Source organism: Echeneis naucrates, chromosome 2 (genome assembly GCF_900963305.1).
Source record: "Echeneis naucrates chromosome 2, fEcheNa1.1, whole genome shotgun sequence".
In the NCBI taxonomy this organism is placed as follows: domain Eukaryota; kingdom Metazoa; phylum Chordata; class Actinopteri; order Carangiformes; family Echeneidae; genus Echeneis; species Echeneis naucrates.
Window position 1 is genome coordinate 3,260,927 of NC_042512.1, and position 21,999 is coordinate 3,282,925.

Genomic DNA, 21,999 nt, shown 5'->3' on the forward strand with positions numbered 1-21,999 from the left:
GACTGATGTTTTATTTCTGCTCTCAGATTAATATGATGTTACAGTTGTGGTGACTCTGACCTGCAGACAGTTTTATATTTGAGGGGAAATCCTATTCAGGTTTTAGACATTTAACTGTTAAATGGTTGAAAATAACTTTTGAAAACTGAATTGCACTCATTTGAACATGACATTTGAATTTCACACAATGTCAATGTGGAATGTATATTCACAATGTTTGAGTCAGTTCAGGTTCTTTACAGTGTTTCTCATTAAATCTTGTCACTGTTTGTATTTGACTGTTGTGAAGCTGCTTCCTGTTGGTTCAGCTGTTTGACTTTCATTTTCTAAATTTCTACTTTCTCAACGTTCAGCTCTGAACAGATGATGAAACATTGAACACTTTCAAGCAGGAAATTTGTCTATTAAAGTCACATCTTTTATTCTTTACTCAGGTTGGAGAACTGCAGTTTGAAGTTTTAACTTTGGAAAACAGATTTTTATTAAATTGAAAAAGACATTTTAATTGCATGCAGTTTATCAATCAATCTTGTATTTTTGAAAGGGGACATCATATATTCATATATATTTGTATGTTAGTATGCAGATTTTAGTCTGTGGCTCATTTCATTTATTAATTTATTTGTGTGTCATTCATAAAAATGTCCAACCCACATGGGTTTATAAGATATATTTAATCATCCAGTGGCTGTTGTAACAACCTGAACTCTCATATAACTGCATATAAACATACACAGATACATTATTTTCCTTTTCTCAAATCATAATGGTACATTTTAAACAAAACAATCAACCAAAAAAAATATTTTGCCTTCTTTCCCAAACCACAGAAATAACATCAGCTTCCACAAGTCCCTTCACTAAAACATAATTCACTCTGAACAGATGATGAAACATTGAACACTTTCAAACAGGAACTTTGTCTCCTAAAGTCACATCTTTTATTCTTTATTCAGGTTGAGGTTCTGCAGTTTGTCAAAGATCAGCTGTTCTTCTCTGGTCTCAGCTCTGAAGTCCAACCCCTCCCATCTCAGAGAACTGGACCTGAGTATGAATGAGCTGAAGGATTCAGACGTAAAGGATCTGTGTCGTTTTGTGAAGAGTCCAAACTTCAGACTGGAGACTCTGAGGTCAGACTCATGTTTTATTTCCGCTACAGTTGGACTCAGTTCATGTTCCTTTCAGTAATATTGTTTAACTCTAACCCTCAGTGAAGCTGTGAGAGGAGAACAGAAACAGATTTCAGGATTAGACAGAGAGAAAACAGTCAGCCAATCAGATCAGTCAGAGGACTGTTGTGATCATGTGACCTTCAAATGAAGCAGATTCCAGCTGAAGAACTCAGAGATGTTCAGATTCTGGTCCTCGTCCATCAAACTGTCAGATCTGAGCTGAGACTGTTTGTTCTCTGATCAGGTTCATCTGTCACAGCTCTGAGATCAGTCTGACTGAAAGCTGCACATCACTGATCTTCTTTCATCACACTGTCACCATGTGGTCTTTCTGCAGACCAGAATCCTGTCTGTCTGTCTGTCTGTCTGCCTGTCTGTCTGTCTGTCTCTCAGTTTAAATGGACCTTCAGTAAATCATCAGTAAAGTGATGAACCTCCATGACTCAGCTCTTTATCTCCACTGTGGACTCAGAGAAATGTGCTGAGTCAGCAGACTTGAGGTCTGTGAGTTTCCAGCTCAGTGTGTTCACTCCAACACGTTAACATGAGCTGAGAGGAAGCAGCTGCTGCACATCTGGACTGAACAGGACTGAAGTCCCTGCAGGTCTTTATGCTGGATCTGCATCACTGACTGACAGCTGATGGACAGAGTCAGGAAACACTGATGGATCTGCTCTCTTCTTCTCTACACAGGTGCTGGTGAAGAGGAAGGTGTGTGTGATGGAGGATCAGCTGCTTCCTGATGATCCAGATGTTGCAGCAGCAGCTTGTCCAGACTCTGGACCATGTTCCTGGGAGGTGGAGAGGAGAGCTTCATCCAGCAGAGACTGACAGAGGAATCAGAACTGGTCTGAGAACAGAGTCCAGTCCACCATGATCCCAGAGACTCCTCAAGTCCTCCTCTCCTCTCAGCCAGCTCCTCCAAACTCCACCTGGGGTTTAGGTTCAGCTTCTTCTGGACCCTTTGGGAACATTTCTACAAGCATTTTTCAATAAAATATAAAACATTTTCTTGTGAAACATGTTACTGTCAGTGCTAAAATGCTAAAAGAGCAGAACTCAGAGGACACTGCAGCAGTTCACCTTCTGAAAGGACAATTTTTATTTTGTGAACTAAATGACCTTTGTAAGACAAAAATGTCTTTTTTTTAATCTGAGTGTCTCTGTCTGAGTAGATGGTGCTGTGGCCCAGGTGGGGGATATTGTCTTCTTTATTTTTATATTTTAAGGTGTGAAGCACTTCGTGCAACATTGTAAATTGTTTGAAAAGTGCTTTATAAATAAAGTTTAAAAGATTGATATGATACAGTCCCATAATTTACTAATTTAATGTGGGTGAGTGACAGCTCATAGCGGGGAGGGAAAGGGAGTGAAACAGCAAACCAGAGCTGCTGCTTTGCCTCCTTCTTTCTATATGAACATGAGCACCATGATGCACACTGCTGTGTTCTCATATCAAGCTCATGTTCACCTTCTTTCTTTCACAGGGAGAACATGAAAGAAGCTGAAGCTGAACTCAGCCTTCCAACTTTAGTGCTCCGTGTCACAGACTGATCCATTTTCTGACGTTATAGTCCACACCAGGCTGCAGCCTCTCTGTGTGACACTTTGTTCATCATTATTTTCACACTTTAGTTCCTGCTTCTTTTCATTTAGGCTCCATGTAGGCTGTTCATGATGACTTTGTTTGTGTGTGGCTGTTTTCTTCTGAATGTGGGATCTCTGTCTGAATGAAAGTTTCACAATCACTGCCTCAGACTGCATTCAGAAGGAATTGTTGAAGTCATAGAAGCTGAAGAGTTGATGATCAGAGGCTGACAGCTAAAGGAAGCTAGAATGCACACTGCTCTCTGACAGAGTCGGCCTCCCTCCACATTTAGGAGGCTTTTTCACTTCTTACAACAGCTGACAAAGGGCTCATCTGGGATTTGAACCCCGGACCTGTCACACCCTGAGCCAGAATCATCCTGATTGTTCCTGGAATGGTTTGGTTAGTCAGAGTGTGTCTGTGTGTGTTCTTGTCTCTCTGAGTGGTTGGAAATGAAAATGGAGATCGGTAGAAGCAGATGACTCTGAGGATGAATGAATGTTTCACTGACAACATCAACAACCGTTTACTCACCTCACAACGAGACTGTGTGACGTCACTGGAGATCAAAGGCATTTCCTGTCCTTCATCGCTCTCCCACGCGACACCAACTCAAACGTCACACTCGCATTCGATTCAGCCGGAACGGCGCATGCGCACGAAGAAGCTCACGCTTGTCTCGCGAACGAATGAAGTGAAACACAAATCAGCTGTTATGAGACAAATAAGTGGCGTTAAATTGAACTAAAACCAAATCTGTTGGTTTGTTCCTCCTTCTACTTATCAAAATGCGTCTTTTCCTGCTTTCGCTCATTTTTGGAATCACAGACTGAGCGAAGCGTCGCACCTCGTCCACTGTGTGTGTGTGTGTGTGTGTGTGTGTGTGTTTGTGTGTGTGTGTGTGTGTGTGTGTGTGTGTGTGTGTGTGTGCTCTCTCTGCTGGTCTGAGCTCTCAGTTCATTTAAATGCTTTGTTGGATCTGTCTGTCTGTATCATGTCAGAAACTCTGAAACACTCTGAACTTCTTTAAAACACGGTGGATTTACTGACATGAGAGTGTCCAGCAGTCCATGATGGATTATTATAGAAAGATATCAGCTTGAATGTAAATACATTGTTGTATATTAATACAGAAATTAGAATAATCATCTGTGAAAGGCTGCTGATGGCTGGAGATTCATGACCAATGCAGAGTAACTCTTTACCAACATCCAGATGTTAGAAACACAGTGCTGCTTGGAAAATACCCAGATAGACTCCAACACACTGTGACTTTGTGAAACAACCAGTGGAGCCCCCTGGTGGTCAGTAGAAGTGCAGCCCCTCTGAGCTGGTGGCAGACCAAGGCTTCAGTCTGCACACATCTTCCACATGTGATGGCACACACACTGTGTATTGTGGCAACATCCGTCCCCTCAGAGAGAATCTGCTCTTTAACCTCCTGTCGTTTTCACCCCCCGCCCCTTACTTTAGTGTTCCTGCTCTGTTTGATACGGTGGCCGGTAAGTGCAAAACTAAATTACAAAGTGCCAAACACTTTTACAAAGCGTGAAACTAATTTACATGTTGGAAAAATATTTTTACATTTTGTTAAACAAAATTACATAAGAACACTTTTAACACGGACAAAACAAATTTACATTTTAGAAAACAATTTTACGTTTTAAGTTGCGAAACAAATTTCCAAACGACAGAATCTTCCGGAAGGGGAATGTACCAAATGCCGGAAGTGATCCAGAAGAAGATTGACTGTGAGCTCAAAAAGTTTGTATCTTGTGTGCAGGGAAAACTTAGCAGGCATAGATTAAATGATGTTTTGGCCGTTTTGTGGAAACAACTTGAGCCAATTTACGCGGTTGTGTTTTCCGTGCGGACGATCTGTAGAATGTTTAACGTTGATGAACGGACCAGACGGAAGGAGCACGCGCACAGGAGACATCTAATAAACAGCCGGAAAATGCTAAACAAGCTAAGTGTAGCATCGCGCTAACTAGCTGAAGCCGCTGTCAGACATGCAGTGAATTAAAGTGCACCGTTTCATTTAGCAGCCAATCGTCGTCTTCACGGAACAGCAACGCGTTTAGTTAGTATGCGCTGATAGTTTTTATTTTATTTTAGGCTTACAGTTATGCCAAATGCACAATTGTTGCTGATTGTTTTAGCTGCTGCTAACTTTCTGTTTTGATACGGAACTCCGTTCATTCCAGCAGAACAACCATGAACATCATATAAACAATTCATGGAGGACAGAAAGTCAAAGTCAAAAGAACTGTGGGCCGAAAGGAAACAGGTCCAGGTACGTGTGTGGATATATCTGTAAAATATGGAAGGAAATATGTGTGTGTGAAATGAATGATATCTTTTTGTTATTTTAGCAGATAAACATGGATTGATGGCGCCACATGGAGCTGATTTAAAAGCTCAGAGAGGGAAAACACTCCCGTTATATACAGATCCGGAGGTAGCAGCACCTGATCTACTGAAGCATGATGTCCAAGAAATGAGAACATTTAACAAGAAGATGGATGAAGGAGCAGACCTTCTTTTGTATCCAGACTGTTCAGAGGTGCTCCATGTGCCTGGGTCAGAAAGCCCATTCAAACTGGCAGAATATAAAAAGGAAATAGGAAAGGCACTTTTTTCATTTGCCTAGAAACACACTTTAGAGGAGGTTTGTGGATCTCTTCATTCAATATTTTTACATATTTATTTACTCTGATGCAGCATAATTAATAATGTGTTGTTTGTTTTTGCTACAGAGGTTGATACATCAGACTCTGATTCTGAAATTGTCATCACATCGAAGAGCACAGCTGAATTCAATGCAGCTGAAACTGTGGTATGTTAATTTTTACATTTTGTACTTTCAGTTTTTTTTTATTTATTTATTGATAGGATATGCATTTGGTTTCAAGCATTAAGTCTAAGAACCAAGTCTTGATTATTTGGCATTTACTATTCCAATCAGACACCCTGATAACCTTTCATCATTGATATATACTGTATGTGGTGAGGGAACAATAATGGAAGCTGTTTAAAGTTGCTGACAATTGTGTGCTTTTCTTCTCAGGTTTTTGAAACCAAAAAACACAGTTCTCCCACACAAACCTGAAGATAAAGGGTAGGTATTAGTTTTTACAAAAGAAGTCATTTGTCTTTAAGTTGTTGATGTGATTGTGATGAACATGTGGTAGAAAATATCATACATGTAATATAATTTATCACAAAATAATCTTATTTATAAATCTTATGGTTCCTCTCTACCTCTAAATGTTACTCAAAGTTCTGTTATACTCTGTATCATAAAGTTCATCAGTTTATCAATTTGATCATGTTTCAGAGATTCATCCACAGCTCAGCCTGGACAGGTATTAAGGCAGATTATGGCAGCCTGATGTTCTTTGCTTTCAGTGTGTTGTTTCAGACATTTTCATTTGTTTTTCAGACAGTAATATCTGACACTGAGGATCTGGATCCACCTGAAACAAATCCAGTCAGGAGTACTTGCTACGGGTAAGTAAAAAAAACAACAGTGAGTCACTTAATTTTAATATTAATTTATTGATTACATGGGAAAGATATTTGCATTTGTAAGATGTTCAACATATTCTGAAACCTGTGACATGCTGGTAAAATTCACAGATGATGCTGCTGTTTTGGAAGAAGGAATTGACACAGGTGGGCCGAGATGAGTTTTTAACTCTACTGATGAAACATCTGAAAGACCGGCCCATTTCTGATGGACCAGAAGGACATCAGTTCTTGGTGTACAATGCAAATGGTATGAACAGGGTTAGATGTAAACAATACTAATGGTTAATGATCATTAACTTTATATATCACGACATACACTTTGTTGCTTGAACTATTTTTAAAAAACGTGTTTCATCTCAGATTGAGAATGTTTCTTCAGTGGATGCTCTGTGAGAATGCATCATGAGACGCAGCACGATGTTACAGACAGCAGGCTGTCTGAGACGTGTTGCTACTGTTGAAGAAAAGAAAGAAATCGTGTCAAACTCCCTCCGATGGTACATTATTGACTGCAACTCATCTGTAATTGACAGGTAAGATCATATTTGTAATGAAGATGTGATTTTTATTTTGTATTTAAGATATTTTAGTTTGAAATGCCTCATCATCCCCCTCTGTGGTTTATTAAGAATGTATATTCTTTAGCTCTGAGTCAGTGTGTCAGAATGTGTGCCTTAGTTTAGTATCATTGCTGTGTGATGTCTGTCTCCCCTTCCTCTGTCTTATGCCAATCAAAAGGTGCTCATGTCACTCCAGTCTTGTGTTTGTGTGCGTAATTCTTGCAGTCTGTAGAGTAACATTTACCCTGCCAAGTGCAAAGCAAGACACAGAGTTCTTCTTTAAATCAGTAATGTTCAACACAACTATTTTTACTCATTTCTATATGTTTGGGTGGATAGTCATTTTAGAAAACATTGAAGTTTCTTTAGGTCATTTAAATGTGAAACAATGTTTGTGGTGACTTTTTAGATTCAAAGATGGTCTTTCAGCTCTTCAGTTTCTGACTGCACTGCAGCAACAGCCTACTTTGCTGGCCCCTGTCCTGTGCCACTCTGAAAAGCCACTCACTGGTCTGGAACTTGAGACTCTTCAAACCTGACCTCAGTCCATCAGGAAGTAACAGGAGACTTAAAGAAAGTCAAACTTTGGGCTACTGGGCCGACTGTGTCTTTGATTGTGAAGGTTTGTAAATCACATTTTTTTTTAGAATTTGTTGAGAAAATACATTGCCAAGATGTCACTGAAGGTTTTTCTTTGCAGAAGGTCAGGCTGCTGTGTCTCTGGAGGATGTTTTGATGTTTGCAGCTGGGCTGACTTCACCTCCCCCGTCCGGATTGGAACCATCGCCAAGAATAGAGTTCCTGGATGACTCTCCATTCCCAGTTCCCAATACATGTTCAAACACATTGAAATTAGCACTCCTAGATTCACACACTGTGTTTAAGTCACACATGGACTTGTAACTGTAACTTGTAATTGGTAACTGGATCACCCCTCGAGACCAGACTCTGAAAAGGTGTTTTTTTTTGTTTTCCCTCACAGTTCAGATTTTCACCATTAAGTTTCAGACAAAACACATTATTTCAAGAAGTTTTGTATTCCATACTGACAAAAATATAGGACTCATTACTTTGCTATAATTTTTATCAATTGATTTCAAACACAGCAAAAATGAATCTGTGACACTTGGTGTTCAGACAGACTGCAGTGTTCCAACACTCCAAATCAGATTTCATAGTTTGTCATTCACTTTTCCTTGTGATGTTTCCAAATGATTCTGGTACCTGTTCATCTGAAGAAATGAAACAATGGGAATGCAAATGTTATGTTTACAAACAATAAAAAAAATGCAGACTGCAAATGCCTTCTGATTGCATCTGTGACAGATTGGTCATATGAGTTTTTTTCAAATTATTTAAAAAAGAAAAAATTGCATGTTTTTCAGTCATGGCAATATTTGATTCAATTCAGTGCTACTTGTCTAATACCAAATCACAGCCATCTCACTACTCTTGACACGAATATTCAAAAGAGATAAAAAAAAAAAAAAAAAAAAAAAGACAAACCCCAATGAACAAGCACTTGATACTGTGTAAAGGGAAAATTCCCTTTGTCACTGACTCACAGCTGAGCAGTTTCTTTCAGCTTCATGTACAGTTCTGTTGCAGACTCCCAGTTCTCTGGCTTCTGTAGTTGTTTGTGCTCCATAACAAAGTCAAAGTCCTCCTGCATGTTTGAGTCCCCACATGGAGCTATTGACAGGCTCGCCTCTGGAACAGCATCCAAATCAGCTGGTTCAATCTCAAATCAGTCTGTGGAGCCAAATCTGTGTTAGATAGAATAAATAGCATTTATATTATTTATTTACATTTTATCAATAAAATAATAAAACAAACATGGAAATATCAATCCATCACCAATATTACCTGTGTGGTCAGCAGTACAGTTCATTGGACATGACGCTGTTCTGGAAGTGTGAATCCTGTGACTGTTCCACAGTCTCACACACTCATCCAACATCACCATAGCAACATCTCAGAAGGCACTGATGCTCATGGCTCCCGTTGAAGTATCCAGCAAACAACTCCATCCAGAACTGAGACCTGTAGAAATGGATAGATTCGGAAGAAAATATATATTAGTAAAAGTGGGACTCCATTAAAATCTAATTAATTAAAGGTTTTGTAATGAATGAATTGAAATGAACGCGTTAAAGTCACAGCCTCAATTATTATATAGGTTCAGAGGAGTTAATCTGAGATAGAACATAAAGATAAAAATCAAATGAAAGGTCCGTCATAATAAAATGACTTCATGAAGGCCACTTACCTTCCCCTTCTAAATATGGCCCACCAGGATTCAACACGCTGCTTATTCGTGGATGAGCCATACATGTGGCTGGACGGCCCAGAGCAGCAGTCATCATGATGGAGGCGTAGGGGAGACTGAATGGCAGCCATAATGCCATTCTCCGTGCCACAATCAGTCCTCAGTCTCATGAGAGGAGATTCTCAGCGATCACTGTTGGCTTCTTGTTATTTGTCGGTCCACATTGGAGCCACAGCACTTTAGGTGAAAAAATCCATCCATGCGTCCTGAGAGAGCCAGTTTATCAGAACCATCTGCATGCCACATACAGTTCGCTCCCATTGAGTAGCAGCTTCTTCTTAGAAACCTTCTGCGTGCTCTCTCATTCATCACATCATCTCTCTTCACTCGAAGATTGGACTTTTGTCTGAGTACCTGCCACATCGTCCGATAGCCAAACAGTTGTCCAGGTCCACGAAGTTCCAACCTGATGGCGTTTGGAGAGGAATCATCCTTTGAAGAGTCCGCAGGCTGATGTTTGCACCGTGTAAACTTCACATCATGCTTCAGTAGATCAGGTGCTGCTACCTCCGGATCTGTATATAATGGGAGTGTTTTCCCTCTCTGAGCTTTTAAATCAGCTCCATGTGGCGCCATCAATCCATGTTTATCTGCTAAAATAACAAAAAGATATCATTCATTTCACACACACACACACACACACACACACACATATTGACTTCCATATTTTACAGATATATCCACACACGTACCTGGACCTGTTTCCTTTCGGCCCACAGTTCTTTTGACTTTGACTTTGACTTTCTGTCCTCCATGAATTGTTTATATGATGTTCATGGTTGTTCTGCTGGAATGAACGGAGTTCCGTATCAAAACAGAAAGTTAGCAGCAGCCAAAACAATCAGCAACAATTGTGCATTTAGCATAACTGAAAGCCTAAAAAAAAAAAAAAACTAACAACACATACTAATTAAACGCGTTGCTATTCCGTGAAGACATCGATTGGCTGTAAAATGAAACGGTGCACTTTAATTCACTGCATGTCTGACAGCGGCTTCAGCTAGTTAGCGCGATGCTACACTTAGCTTGTTTAGCATTTTCCGGCTGTTTATTAGATGTCTCCTGTGCGCGTGCTCCTTCCGTCTGGTCCGTTCATCAACATTAAACATTCTACAGATCGTCCGCACGGAAAACACAACCGCGTAAATTGGCTCAAGTCGTTTCCACAAAACGGCCAAAACATCATTTACTCCATGCTGCCATAAACTTTCACTCTGCAAAGTTTTCCCGCCACACAAACCGATACAAACTTTTTGAGCTCACAGTCAATCTTCTTCTGGATCACTTCCGGCATTTGGTACATTCCCCTTCCGGAAGATTCTGTCGATTGGAAATTTGTTTCGCAAATTGTTAATTTGTTTTCTAATTTGTAAGTTTGTTTTGTCCGTGGTAAAAGTGTTTTTCTTGTGTAATTTTGTTGAATAAAATGTAAAAATGTTTCCCAACATGTAAATTAGTTTCACGCTTTGTAAAAGTGTTTGGCACTTTGTAATTTAGTTTTGCACTTACCGGCCACCGTATCAAACAGAGCAGTAAAACTAAAGTAAGGGGCGGGGGGTGAAAACGACAGGAGGTTTAAAGAGCAGATTCTCTCTGAGGGGACGGATGTTGCCACAATACACAGTGTGTGTGCCATCACATGTGGAAGATGTGTGCAGACTGAAGCCTTGGTCTGCCACCAGCTCAGAGGGGCTGCACTTCTACTGACCACCAGGGGGCTCCACTGGTTGTTTCACAAAGTCACAGTGTGTTGGAGTCTATCTGGGTATTTTCCAAGCAGCATTGTGTTTCTAACATCTGGATGTTGGTAAAGAGTTACTGTGCATTGGCCGGGAATCGAACCCGGGCCTCCCGCGTGGCAGGCGAGAATTCTACCACTGAACCACCAATGCTTATTTCGTGAGTTTTACCATGGCGTCAGGGAGAGTCTTCTTCTATACCGTGACGTTACGAATCTCCAGGCTTCAGCAGGCTTCAATACTTGCTGGCATGTTCAGAAGTACTTCCTGCATTTTATAACACTTTGATATCAGTAAATCCAGCGTGTTTTAAAGAAGTTCAGAGTGTTTCAGAGTTTCTGACATGATACAGACAGACAGATCCAACAAAGTATTTAAGTGAACTGAGAGCTCAGACCAACAGAGAGAACACACACAAACACACACACACACACACACACACACACACACACACAGTGGACGAGGTGCGCACCTTCGCTGTCTGATTCCAAAAATGAGCGAAAGCAGGAAAAGAAGCATTTTAATTAGTAGAAGGAGGAACAAACCAACAGATTTGGTTTTAGTTAAATTTAACGCCACTTATTTGTCTCATAACAGCTGATTTGTGTTTCACTTCATTCGTTCGCGAGACAAGCGTGAGCGATGAAGGACAGGAAATGCCTTTGATCTCCAGTGACGTCACACAGTCTCGTGGAGGTGAGTAAACGGTTGTTGATGTTGTCAGTGAAACATTCATTCATCCTCAGAGTCATCTGCTTCTACCGATCTCCATTTTCATTTCCAACCACTCAGAGAGACAAGAACACACACAGACACACTCTGACTAACCAAACCATTCCAGGAACAATCAGGATGATTCTGGCTCAGGGTGTGACAGGTCCGGGGTTCAAATCCCAGATGAGCCCTTTGTCAGCTGTTGTAAGAAGTGAAAAAGCCTCCTAAATGTGGAGGGAGGCCGACTCTGTCAGAGAGCAGTGTGCATTCTAGCTTCCTTTAGCTGTCAGCCTCTGATCATCAACTCTTCAGCTTCTATGACTTCAACAATTCCTTCTGAATGCAGTCTGAGGCAGTGATTGTGAAACTTTCATTCAGACAGAGATCCCACATTCAGAAGGAAACAGCCACACACAAACAAAGTCATCATGAACAGCCTACATGGAGCCTAAATGAAAAGAAGCAGGAACTAAAGTGTGAAAATAATGATGAACAAAGTGTCACACAGAGAGGCTGCAGCCTGGTGTGGACTATAACGTCAGAAAATGGATCAGTCTGTGACACGGAGCACTAAAGTTGGAAGGCTGAGTTCAGCTTCAGCTTCTTTCATGTTCTCCCTGTGAAAGAAAGAAGGTGAACATGAGCTTGATATGAGAACACAGCAGTGTGCATCATGGTGCTCATGTTCATATAGAAAGAAGGAGGCAAAGCAGCAGCTCTGGTTTGCTGTTTCACTCCCTTTCCCTCCCCGCTATGAGCTGTCACTCACCCACATTAAATTAGTAAATTATGGGACTGTATCATATCAATCTTTTAAACTTTATTTATAAAGCACTTTTCAAACAATTTACAATGTTGCACGAAGTGCTTCACACCTTAAAATATAAAAATAAAGAAGACAATATCCCCCACCTGGACCAGATCACAATCCAGACAGACAGAGACACTCAGATTAAAGCAGGACTTTGTTTGTCGCACAAAGGTTATTTAGTACATTAAGTAAAAATTGTGCTTTCAAAAGATAAACTGCTGCAGTGTCCTCTGAGTTCAGCCCTTTCAGCATCCTGTTATTTATTTAAATAAGAATTTTTTTGCAACATGTTAAAAATAAGAATTATTTGAGAAAATCAAAAACAAAAAAAAAAAACAACAACAACAAAAAAAAAAAAAAGATTCACATTTTATGACGGGAAGGGCCAATTTAAAAGCTTAATCCATGCTGACTGACAGTCACATGTTTCACAACAAAGTGACATCTTTTATAGAGTAATGCTTGTAGAAATGTTCTCAAAGCAGCCCAAAGGGTCCAGAAGAAGCTGAACCTAAACCCCAGGTGGAGTTTGGAGGAGCTGGCTGAGAGGAGAGGAGGACTTGAGGAGTCTCTGGGATCATGGTGGACTGGACTCTGTTCTCAGACCAGTTCTGATTCCTCTGTCAGTCTCTGCTGGATGAAGCTCTCCTCTCCACCTCCCAGGAACATGGTCCAGAGTCTGGACAAGCTGCTGCTGCAACATCTGGATCATCAGGAAGCAGTTGATCCTCCATCACACAAACACCTTCCTCTTCACTGCCTCCACCTGTGTAGAGAAGAAGAGAGCAGATCCATCAGTGTTTCCTGACTCTGTCCATCAGCTGTCAGTCAGTGATGCAGATCCAGCATAAAGACCTGCAGGGACTTCAGTCCTGTTCAGTCCAGATGTGCAGCAGCTGCTTCCTCTCAGCTCATGTTAACGTGTTGGAGTGAACACACTGAGCTGGAAACTCACAGACCTCAAGTCTGCTGACTCAGCACATTTCTCTGAGTCCACAGTGGAGATAAAGAGCTGAGTCATGAAGGTTCATCACTTTACTGATGATTTACTGAAGGTCCATTTAAACTGAGGGACTCAGACAGACAGACAGGCAGGCAGACAGACAGGATTCTGGTCTGCAGAAAGACCACATGGTGACAGTGTGATGAAAGAAGATCAGTGATGTGCAGCTTTCAGTCAGACTGATCTCAGAGCTGTGACAGATGAACCTGATCAGAGAACAAACAGTCTCAGCTCAGATCTGACAGTTTGATGGACGAGGACCAGAATCTGAACATCTCTGAGTTCTTCAGCTGGAATCTGCTTCATTTGATGGTCACATGATCACAACAGTCCTCTGACTGATCTGATTGGCTGACTGTTTTCTCTCCGTCTTTCTGTCTAATTGTGAAATCTGTTTCTGTTCTCCTCTCACAGCTTCACTGAGGGTTAGAGTGAAACAATATTACTGAAAGGAACATGAACTGAGTCCAACTGTCGTGGAAATAAAACATGAGTCTGACCTCAGAGTCTTCAGTCTGAAGTCTGGACTCTTCACAAAACCACACAGATCCTTCAGTCCTGAATCCTTCAGCTTGTTGTGACTCAGGTCCAGTTCTCTGAGATGGGAGGGGTTGGACTTCAGAGCTGAGCCCAGAGAAGAACAGCTGATCTTTGACAACCTGCAGTTGTCCAACCTGAGTAAAGAATAAAAGATATGACTTTAGGAGGTGAAATTCCTGCTTGAAAGTGTTTTGTCATCTGATATATGAGAGTTTAGGTTGTTACAACAGCCACTGGATGATTAAATACGTCTTATAAACCCATGTGGGTTGCACATTTTTATGAATGACACGCAAATAAATTAATAAATGAAATGAGCCACAGACTCAAATCTGCATACTAACATACAAATATATATGAATATATGATGTCCCCTTTCAAAAATACAAGATTGATTGATAAACTGCAAGCAATTAAAACGTCTGAATAAGGAATAAAGAATCAATTTTGAATCGAATCATAGCCCCAAAAATCCAAATCGAATCGAATTGTTCCAGAGTGAATGATTCCGACCCCACTGAATATATATTTGTCCATGTAAGTGAGGAAAAATATTTCCTGTCATTGAAACACTGAAGGATTATTATTATTTTTTGAAGTTTTAAATCTGTAGTTCAACATTTCTCTGCCACACTGACTGGACTAAACCAGAGAAGAAGAAAACAGACGTCAGCATGAACATCCTCAGTGAGGATCAGTATAATATCAGTCTGATGTCTGCAGGTCAGAGTCACCACAACTGTAACATCATATTAATCTGAGAGCAGAAATAAAACATGAGTCTGACCTCAGAGTCTCCAGTCTGCAGTGAGGACTCTTCACAACATCAGACAGATCCTTCAGTCCTGAATCCTTCAGGTCGTTCAGACTCAGGTCCAGTTCTCTGAGATGGGAGGGGTTGGACTTCAGAGCTGAGACCAGAGAAGAACAGCTGATCTCTGACAATCTGCAGTTGTCCAACCTGAGTAAAGAATAAAAGATGTGACTTCAGGAGACAAAGTTCCTGCTTGAAAGCGTTCAATGTTTCATCAAGTCAACACATGATTCACAACATCTGGAACATTTTCACTTAATTCAGCGGTGACCACGTTTAACATGCTGAGTTTGGTCTGAATCTTTCATTCTGCTTGAGTCACATGACTTTATAGTCGTGTTGGAACAGGAAAACACTGAATATTAGTGCTGTACACCCAAAGGAAAAAAAAAAAATAAATAAAATTATTGATATAAGATTCTAAATTTTCATTTACTATGATTCAGAATCAATTCAAAATGTCCCAAAATCGATTTAAAAAATAAAACAATGCCGAAAGACGCTGTCTGACGTCACCACAGAGCTGGTTCTGGAACATACACATGCACCAAAACAAGGAGGAAACTACAATAATGGAGGAAAGAGAGATTCAACAGGCCCCGTCCTCGTTGCAGGCAAAGATTCTGACTCATTTTGGTTTTTACTGAGCTTGACATGACTTATTTTATAGCTTGCTGCTCAGAGTAGCAGTTGTGGTCCACACACATTTGAAAAGGCACTTTGCTTAAAATTTAAAAGGCAGCATGTTTAACTGCTCTTTTTTTTTTTAAGAGACATTTTTATTTTTGCTATTCAAGCAATATGTGATATTGTATTAAACAACAGTTGCAACAATTTCATCTGAGCATGAATAAATGTTTAAAACTTAATAAATGTGAAAAAGACACTTTAATGTCTCCATTCATCATTTTGTCTTGCAAAGCAGACTGGAGTAGATCATGAGGATCCTTTGCACACCTATAGATTGAAGCAGAAATGACTGAATCGAATTGTTTTGAATGGAAAATCATTTTGAATAAAGAATCAATTTTGAATCGAGTCATAGCCCCAAAAATCCAAATCGAATCGAATTGTTGGAGAGTGAATGATTCCGTCCCCACTGAATATATATTTGTCCATGTAAGTGAGGAGAAATATTTCCTGTCATTGAAACACTGAAGGATTTTTATGGTTTTATTTAAATCTGTAGTTCAACATTTCTCTGCCACACTGACTGGACTAAATCAGAGAAGAAAACAGACGTCAGCATGAAGATCCTCAGTGAGGATCAGTATAATATCAGCCTGATGTCTGCAGGTCAGAGTCACCACAACTGTAACATCATATTAATCTGAGAGCAGAAATAAAACATGAGTCTGACCTCAGAGTCTCCAGTCTGCAGTGAGGACTCTCCAGAAAACCACACAGATCCTTCAGTCCTGAATCCTTCAGGTCGTTCCAATTCAGGTCCAGTTCTCTGAGATGGGAGGGGTTGGACTTCAGAGCTGAGACCAGAGAAGAACAGCTGATCTCTGACAAACTGCAGTTCTCCAACCTGAGTAAAGAATAAAAGATGTGACTTTAGGAGGTGAAATTCCTGCTTGAAAGTGTTTTGTCATCTGTTCAGAGCGAATTATGTTTTAGTGAAGGGACTTGTGGTAGCTGATTTTATTTCTGTGGTTTGGGAAAGAAGGCAAAATATTTTTCTTTGGTTGATTGTTTTGTTTAAAATGTACCATTATGACTTGAGAAAAGGAAAAACATGTATTTGTGTATGTTTATATGGAGATATATGAGAGTTTATGTTGTTACAACAGCCACTGGATGATTAAATACGTCTTATAAATCCATGTGGGTTGGACATTTTTATGAATGACACGCAAATAAATTAATAAATGAAATGAACCACAGACTCAAATCTGCATACTAACATACAAATATATATGAATATATGATGTCCCCTTTCAAAAATACAAGATTGATTGATAAACTGCATGCAATTAAAACATCTTTTCCAATTTAATAAAAATAGAAGAAAAATAGAATAAAAGATGTGACTTCAGGAGACAAAGTTCCTGCTTGAAAGTGTTCAATCCTTCATCAAGTCAACACATGATTCACAACATCTGGAACATTTTCACTTAATTCAGCGGTGACCACGTTTAACATGCTGAGTTTGGTCTGAATCTTTCAGTCTGCTTGAGTCACATGACTTTATAGTTGTGTTGGAACAGCAAAAACACTGAATATTAGTGCTGTACCCAACGGAAAAAAAAAAAAATAAATAAAATTATTGATATAAGATTCAAAATTTTCATTTACTTTGATTCTGAATCGATTCAGAATGTCCCAAAAATCGATTTAAAAAATAAAACAATGTTGACAAAGACGCTGTCTGACGTCACCACGGAGCTGGTTCTGGAACATACACATGCACCAAAACAAGGAGGAAACTACAATAATGGAGGAAAGAGAGATTCAACAGGCCCCGTCCTCGTTGCAGGCAAAGATTCTGACTCATTTTGGTTTTTACTGAGCTTGACATGACTTATTTTATAGCTTGCTGCTCAGAGTAGCAGTTGTGGTCCACACACATTTGAAAAGGCACTTTCCTTAAAATTTAAATGGCAGCATGTTTAACTGCTCATTTTTTTTAAAGAGACTTTTGTTTTTGCTATTCAAGTAATATGTGATATTGTATTAAACAACAGTTGCAACAATTCCATCTGAGCATGGATAAATGTTTAAAACTTAATAAATGTGAAAAAGACACTTTAATATCGCCATTCATCATTTTGTCTTGCAAAGCAGACTGGAGTAGATCATGAGGATCCTTTGCACACCTGTAGATTGAAGCAGAAATGACTATGAATCGAATTTTTTTTTAATCGAAAATCATTTTGAATAAAGAATCAATTTTGAATTCAATCATAGCCCCAAAAATCCAAATCGAATCGAACTGTTCCAGAGTGAATGATTCCGACCCCACTGAATATACAGTATATGTCCATGTCAGTGAGGAGAAATATTTCCTGTCATTGAAACACTGAAGGATTTTTATGGTTTTATTTAAATCTGTAGTTCAACATTTCTCTGCCACACTGACTGGACTACATCAGAGAAGAAAACAGACGTCAGCATGAAGATCCTCAGTGAGGATCAGTATAATATCAGCCTGATGTCTGCAGGTCAGAGTCACCACAACTGTAACATCATATTAATCTGAGAGCAGAAATAAAACATGAGTCTGACCTCAGAGTCTCCAGTCTGCAGTGAGGACTCTCCAGAAAACCACACAGATCCTTCAGTCCTGAATCCTGCAGGTCGTTCCAACTAAGGTCCAGTTCTCTGAGATGGGAGGGGTTGGACTTCAGAGCTGAGACCAGAGAAGAACAGCTGATCTCTGACAAACTGCAGCTTCTTAACCTGAGTAAAGAAGAAAAGATGTGACTTTAGGAGACAAAGTTCCTGCTTAAAAGTGTTCAATGTTTCATCATCTGTTCAGAGCTGAAGGTTTAGAAAGTAGAAGTTGAGAAAATGAAAGTCAAACAGCTGAACCAACAGGAAGCAGCTTCACAACAGTCAAATACAAACAGAGACAAGATTTAATGAGAAAATGAAACAACACTGTAAAGAACCTGAACTGACTCAAACTGTCAACATTGTGATTTGAACACATCAGAAATAACCAAACAGCAGAGTCAGCCTAACTTTATTTCTATCTCTGATTCTGACACATATGAACTCCTGTATAACAATCTGAGCTCTGGCAGGTAAGTCCACTCTAGAACCAGTGAAATAGTCTACAAACAGCAGAACAGCCCTTTACCTCCTGACAGGAAAGGGAGGGGGAAAGGAGTGTGCGTGGAAAAAATAAAAATAAAAATAAATAAATAAATAAACAAACAAATGAGATCCTCAGTGAACATAGAAGACACCACTACGAATCAAAATCTACAAACCTCTTCAGTTTTCAATTTTTACTCATTTAAATAAAAATGTATCATAAAAAACCAAATCCAGTTTTCATCTTCACATAAACATGAACTCTGACCTGAGTCCTTTGAGTTTACAGTTTGGATTCTCTAGTCGAGCAGACAGCAGCTTCACTCCTGAATCCTGCAGGTTGTTGTTACTCAGGTCCAGATCTCTCAGACTAGAGGACTGGGAGCTGAGGACTGAGGACAGAGCTTCACAGCTTCTGTCTGAGAGGTTACAGCTGCTCAGTCTGAAGAGGAATCAGCAAAATAAGATAAATTATTAAAGAAACATGTTTTTGATTCTCAACTAAAAAAAGATTCAGTTGATCTGGATTTATTTATTTGCACATACAGAACTTTGTTGGAGGCTTTGATCACTGGCAGCAGCCTCAGAAGAGCCTCCTCTGAAGCAGAGTATTTCTTCAGGTCAAACACGTCCAGATCTTTTTCTGATGACAGTAAGATGAAGACCAGAGCTGACCATTGAGCAGGAGACAGTTCATCTGTGGAGAGACGTCCTGATCTCAGGGACTGTTGGATCTCCTCCACCAGAGAACCATCATTCAGTTCATTCAGACAGTGAAACAGGTTGATACTTTTCTCTGGAGACAGATTCTCACTGATCTTTGTCTTGATGTACTGGACTGTTTTCTGATTGGTCTCTGAGCTACTTCCTGTCTGTGTCACCAGGCCTCGTAGGAGAGTTTGGTTGGTCTGCAGTGAAAGACCCAGAAGGAACCGGAGGAACAAATCCAGGTGTCCATGTGGACTCTGTAAGGCCTCATCCACAGCACTCTGGTAGAGAATCAAAGGTTCAGGTTTGTTCCTGAACAGTTTTGACCACAGGGACGTTGTTTGTTTTTCTGTCATCAGATTGACTTCAGAGCTGATGAAGGTCAGATGGACATGAAGAGCAGCCAGAAACTCCTGAACACTCAGATGGACGAAGCAGAAGACCTTGTCCTGGTACAGCCCTGTCTCCTCTTTGAAGATCTGTGTCAACACTCCTGAGTAAACTGATGCTGCTCTGATATCGATGCCACACTCTGTCAGGTCTGATTCATAGAAGATCAGGTTTCCTTTCTGCAGCTGCTCAAAAGCCACTTTTCCCAGAGACTCAATCATCTTCCTGGTCTCTGGACTCCAGTGTGGATCTGACTCAGCTCCTCCATCGTACTTGACCTTCTTCAGTTTGGACTGAACCACCAGGAAGTGGATGTACATCTCAGTCAGGGTCTTGGGCAGCTCTCCTCCCTCTCTGGTCTTCAACACCTCCTCCAGAACTGTAGCAGTGATCCAGCAGAAGACTGGGATGTGGCACATGATGTGGAGGCTTCGTGAGGTCTTGATGTGGGAGATGATCCTGCTGGCCTGCTCCTCATGTCTGAACCTCTTCCTGAAGTACTCCTCCTTCTGGAGGTCATTGAACCCTCTGACCTCTGTCACCATGTCAATACACTGAGGAGGGATCTGATTGGCTGCTGCAGGTCGTGTGGTTATCCAGAGGTGAGCAGAGGGAAGCAGTTTCCCCCTGATGAGGTTTGTCAGCAGCACGTCCACTGAGGTGGACTCTGTAGGATCAGTCAGGACCTCAGTGTTGTGGAAGTCCAGAGGAAGTCGACACTCATCCAGACCGTCAAAGATGAACACAACCTGGAAGTGATCAAAGCTGCACATTCCTGCTTCTTTGGTTTCTGTGAAGAAGAGATGAACAAGTTCCACCAAGCTGAACTTCTTCTCTTTCAGCACATTCAGCTCTCTGAAGGTGAAGGGGAATGTGAACTCTATGTCCTGGTTGGCTTTGTCTTCAGCCCAGTCCAGAGTGAACTTCTGTGTTAAGACGGTTTTCCCAATGCCAGCCACTCCCTTTGTCATCACTGTTCTGATTGGTTGGTCTCTTCCAGGTGGGGGTTTAAAGATGTCTTCTTGTCTGATGCTTGTTTCTGCTCTGTCCTGTTTCCTGGATGCTGTTTCAATCTGTCTGACCTCATGTTCCTCATTGACCTCTCCAGTCCCTCCCTCTGTGATGTAGAGCTCTGTGTAGATCTGATTCAGAAGGGTTGGGTTTCCTGCTTTAGAGATCCCCTCAAACACACACTGGAACTTCTTCTTCAGGGAAGATTTGAGTTTATGCTGACAAACTAGAGCATGACTTTCTGAATAAACAAAGAACAAAAGAGATTAAAAACTTTAACTACAAGGTTAATTTTTGCATCTCCTAAGGAATAAGAATGATCATATTTCTCTCTGTCTCCTCAGACTTTAGTTAATGTCTAATTGATCCATCATGTTAAATCCTCTTACTGCTCTGCAGACAGTCAGCCAGCTCCTCCTGCTTCATCCTCTTCAGGAAGTTCACTGTGATCTTCAGAAATGCCTCTCTGCTCCTCCCCTTTTCCTCCTCTTTTCTTTTCCTCTTTTCCTCCTGCTTTTCATCCACCTCATCATCCTCATTCTTGATGAATTGTGGGTAATCTGGACTCAGACTCCTTTTCATTTTCTTCAGCTCGTTCTTAACATAACAGATGATGTTCTCCTCCAGCAGCTGGAACACAATAACATCCTGTGTAAAGTTCACTCTCAGTATAAACTGATGGATCAAAGCATCAGATCATCGGTCAGCAGAGTTCAACTTTAGCTGCTGCTGTATCATCTGCTGCCACGTCTCTTTCCAGAGCTACACAGAAAGATTCAGACCTGCTGACTTCACTAAACTAACTTCACTTAGATTCTGACAACACAGAGATCCCGATCATCACATGAAGACCAAACTGATACAGCCCTTCAACACATCAACTTAGGAAGTGAAAATTCAGGGTATTAACTGTGACTGTGGCTGAAGATGGATCAGACCACCTGAACTAGTTCACTGATGAATTATTCCATCTTTAAACCCTGTAGAGACAGAGTCCATGGAGGTCCAGGACTGAATCTGATTAACTTTGGTCTTTGTTATTAAGTCACAGCTGAAATCCTCAGGAAAACAACTAAATAAACCTTTCTTTTGGATTCATTGCAGATGAAGGAGGAGCAGAAATGTTTTGTAAAAGTCTCCAACAGACCATATTCATACAGAACATATCTGTTGAGGCTGATGGATTATTGCTCTGTGGTGAACTACAACTCCCAGTCCTCTCCCACTCTCTCCCACCCCAAACCTGTTCAATCCCAATTCAACTCCTGTCTGTCACAGAGTAAAGCTCTACTGGTCTAAAGAGTGCAGCTTCAAACTCAAG

At 40.6% G+C, this 21,999-nt stretch overlaps 1 non-coding gene across 1 annotated transcript; it reads right to left on the reverse strand.

The window, feature by feature from the left end:
• Positions 1-11,004: 11,004 nt before the first annotated feature.
• trnag-gcc (transfer RNA glycine (anticodon GCC)) lies at positions 11,005-11,075 on the reverse strand. The gene has a single exon. It is a non-coding gene; the product is annotated as a tRNA-Gly (tRNA).
• Between the last annotated feature and the right edge of the window lie 10,924 nt (positions 11,076-21,999).